A 4,314-nucleotide genomic window follows, 5' to 3' on the forward strand; every position below is an offset into this window, starting at 1 on the left:
TGTTTCTCTCATTTTAAGGTTTGCAAAGCTCTGTAGTGCAAATGTTGCTATTCTTCTTTTTCTGGATGAAGAAAAGTCAGGCTTGAAGTGATTTGTCCAGACATCAAAGCCAGGACTCGAACCCAGGTTTCTTGGCTCTGAGTCCTGTACTTTTTCCATACACCACTTGAAGCTGGATGGATTTAGGGATTTTGACTGCTGCAGTTCTTATGTGTGCCAATTCACTATATTTGTTTTTGTGGGTTTTTTCCCTGACAGTGACTGATGATTGACTAGCTCTGAATGGGCCAGGGTTAGGATGGGGAAAGAGAGAAGAAGAGGTCTTGCTCTGGTTGAGGGTGGTAAAACAGCCTGCTGTGGTGGGAAAAGCACTGGAAGCCAAAGCAAGAGAGTAGAACCTGGATTCTATCACCGGTGTGCTGGTAAATTTTAACCACTGGCTCCCAGGGCTGCTGGAACCTCAGAAATCAGCTAGTTCGACCTCCTCATTTTTTCAGAAAAGGAAACAGCCCAGGGAAGGGAGAAGGCTTGGGCAAGATCACATGGGTACTAAAGTTGTAACAGAGCTAAGATCTGAACCCAAGTCCTCTAACTTTATATACATTTCTATTTCTGCCATGTTGCTAATGGGAGATAATGGGTTTATTAGTAGTGATAGGGAAGGCCAGCACTGATTTTAGGCCCAGTGTCAATAGTCATAGGACTGAGATCCTTTTACAACTTTCCTCAGTCTTAGGGAATGTTACAGTTAAAAATCCCAAGAAAAAGAAGCAGCTAATTTTTCTTGTTTTTAGCTTCCTTCTCTGCAGCATCTCCTCTGAGCAGACGAGATCTGACAGCTTGTCTTGTTCATCAGCTGGAAGCAAGACCCCAGCGTGACCGTGCCTCATCTGCCTGAGCTCAGGTGTTCCTGGACAGACACACTGGAGTTTCCTTCCTGCCCCAGCAAACTGAGCTGTTCTCAAGGGCTGTAACCAGGGAGGGAGGCTGGTTCAATCATTAAATGCTCAGCTGCCCGGCAGGCGACTTGGTGATGAGGCGTTCAGTTTACACCGAGGTCAAACTGCAATGTTAATTCTGGGGCAAGTCAGCTCACGGATTTTTTTTTTTAATGTTAACCAGGTGCAGACTCTGGGAGGCAGCTGCTGGGCTGTCTAATGGGAGCACAGTTGAAGGAATTCCAATGAACCCGATTCCCTTTGGCTTGCACTTACATGTTCCAAACATCCCAGTTCCCACAGTAGGAAACTAAGAGGAGTTTGAGCGATCCCATCGCTGGAAATGGTCTCCACTTCAAAAAGAACAATTTGGCCCTTGAAGCCTCTTCTTCTGAGCGTGTATATGGCCTGAAACGTTGATGAATGCAAGGAGAAAGCTGTTAGGAATCTGGTCTGCTGTCCTTCACAGACCAAATGTTTGGCAGACCGAGTGGGCCCAGAGACTGCTACAGGGCACTCCTGGGGAGGAAACTCCCTCTAGCTGACGGTACAGTCTTAGAGAGTTGCCTAGAGCACTCAGAGGTTAAGTGACTTGTCTGGGGTCATGCAGTCAATAGGTATCAGAGGCTGGACTTGAACCCATATCTTCCTGCCTTTAAGGCCAGTTCTCCTATACACAATATCCCATTGTTTCTGATGGACCGAGTGTCATAGGGAAAAGAGTATGTCTGAGGAGAAAGAAAGCAGGATTGGGAATCATTGAATTCTGAAGCTCGAAGGGGCCATAGAACATAGATAACTGATGTGCAGTGAAGTAAACAAACCAAGAAAACGACACAGCCAAGACACACAGTGAGAAATTAGGTAAAGAAAAACAATGCCAAAGTACATCAGAACTCTTATTGATACAAAGAGCAATCAACTCCAGGGAACTGATGATAAACCATCTTTTTCCATAGAGAGGTGGTGGATTCCAGGTGTGTAGAATGAGACTTATGGTGTCATCACTGATCTGTGTATCAATTTGTTTTGTTTAACTCTATTTTATTACAAGGGAAGGTTTGATGAGAGGAGAGGAATGGGAAATTCATGTCACTCTCCTATAAACTCCAATGGCTCCCTGTCACCTACAGGAGCAAATACGAAATCCTCCATCTGGCATTCAAAGCCCTTCATAACTTAGCCCCTTCCTACCTTTCCAGTCTTCTTACACCTTCATCCTCAGCACTTACTCTGATCCAGCCTCTGGGCTGTTCCACCAACAAGACACTCCACCCCTTCACTCTGGACATTTTCTCTGGCACTCCTCCTTGTATGGAACATGCTCCCTCCTCATCTCTGCTTATTGATGCCCCTGGCATCCTCTGACTCCCTGCTAAAATCCCATCTTCTATAGAAAGCCCCCTCTTAATTCTAGTTCTTTCCCTCTGCTAAATATTTCCTTTTCATCTTGTCTATAGCTTGTTTACACATATTTTGTTGTCTTCTCCATTAGACTGTGAGCTCCTTTGTATCCCCAGTGCTTAACACAGAAAGATGCAAAAGATAGTCCCTGCCTTCAAGGAGCTCACAATCTAATGGAGAAGACAACAAAATATGCATTTCAATCAATTTTATATCTCCAGTGCTTAACGCAGTAAGTGTCACATGCTTGAAATGCTAGCAAAGCTTTTTCCTCAAAGTAACAAAAATTTTTTTAACCTCAAACATTAGAGCTAAAGGCAACCTTAGCAATTGTCTAGTCCAACTACCTCGTTTTATGGAACAGAAATTGAGGTTTAGAGTGTAAACACTCCCGGCCAGGGCTCAGGGACCTAGCAAAGTCACAGGAGACATGATCAATTATCATGGGGATAAATTGATCATTTGCCTACCTAGCATCTAGGGATTTTTTTTTTGCCAGAGAATTTTTAACCGAAGACCCTGCTGATTTATTTGTCAGTGATTTTAGCTTCACTTTCATATACAAATGAGTGGAGATCAGACAGTCATCCCAAGAAAACTCCTTTTGTCCAGGTCCATGCCATGAGGCATAGGGGAAAGATTACTGGATTCAGAATTGGGAGGAAACCTGGGGAGTCTAGCAAACCATACAGTTACACACTAGAGTGGGCTAAAGGTGACCCAAAGAAACCAAAAGGCAAAATGTCTACTTGTGCCTTCTTTGTACAAAGAAGCTGTGAAGAACATAAGAAGAAAATCCTGAAGTTCTTGTCAACTTTGCAGAATTTTCAAAGAAGTGTTCAGAAAGATGGAAGTAAATATCTGAGAAGGAAAAATCCAAGTTTGACAAAATGTCAAAGGCTGATAAATTATGGTGATCAGTAGATAAAGGATTATGGACCAACTAAAGGTAAGAAGAAAAAGAATCCTAATGCTCCCAAATGGTTCCCATTTGGCTTCTCCCTATTCTATTCAGAAAAATCTTGAGAAAAAAAAATCTACAAATCCTGGGATATCCAGTGGGAATGGATCAAAAAAAAATTACTTGATGAGATGTGGAATAATCTGAGTGATAATAAAAAGCTGCTATACAACAATAAGGCAGCAAAGCTGAAGGAAAAATATGAAAAGGATGTTGCTGATTCTAAGTCTACAGGAAAGTTTGATGATGCAAAGGGAACAGCTAAAGCTTCCCAAAAACAAGTGAAGGGGAAGAAAGAGGGAGAGGAGGAAGAGGAAGATGAATAAAACTGCATATTATTTGTCTTTTAGATAACAGAGAGTAGAGGAAACTCTTAATGAAGCACCTTTATTGACACAGTGTCAACTGCATTTGTAGTATTCAATGTTTAAAACTAGAAACAGATGCTCTAGATATTTTGCCTGGTTTATGTGACGTGGATGTAGATGTTATGAGCACTTTGAAACTGTTGTATAAAGTTGTACCTATTTCCAAATGTTTTAAAAATGAAAAGGAAATTTAGCGTTTTCCTCTCTGTGTGAATTTTGCTGTTGCTATAAAAAAGCATTTACAAATTTTTCAGGCTTTTTTGTGTGTGATAATTATGATTATTGGTTAGAAATTCTAGATGGGAAACTTATGCTCCCCCTCCATATATCTGGAGAGTGGGGGCATCTACATAACTTCACAAACCCAAATATACATATAAACATGTGTGAGTATACACATGAACATATGTGCACATATATATGCATATACATATTATTTCCATTTATCTATAGTAAAAGTAGACAAATTCTTTTCTTAAATATTTGAAATTATGATATCTTAGAGTATTAATTTGGATCTTTCAAGAATACCATGGCCCAAAGCATGCACTGTTAGAATAGCCCTATGTACAATAATTATCCATCTAACATAAAGTTGTCATTTTGTATAAAGTAAATTGGCAGACTGTTGACATTCTTAGAT

At 41.0% G+C, this 4,314-nt stretch overlaps 1 pseudogene; it reads left to right on the plus strand.

Annotated features, from left to right (window-relative positions):
- The first annotated feature begins 2,565 nt into the window (after nt 1-2,565).
- Nucleotides 2,566-3,806, plus strand: LOC110205052 (high mobility group protein B3 pseudogene; annotated as a pseudogene).
- The last annotated feature ends 508 nt before the right edge of the window (nt 3,807-4,314 follow it).

Source organism: Phascolarctos cinereus, unplaced genomic scaffold, assembly GCF_003287225.1.
Source record: "Phascolarctos cinereus isolate Bilbo 61053 unplaced genomic scaffold, phaCin_HiC Scaffold_2;HRSCAF=192, whole genome shotgun sequence".
Lineage (NCBI taxonomy): Eukaryota > Metazoa > Chordata > Mammalia > Diprotodontia > Phascolarctidae > Phascolarctos > Phascolarctos cinereus.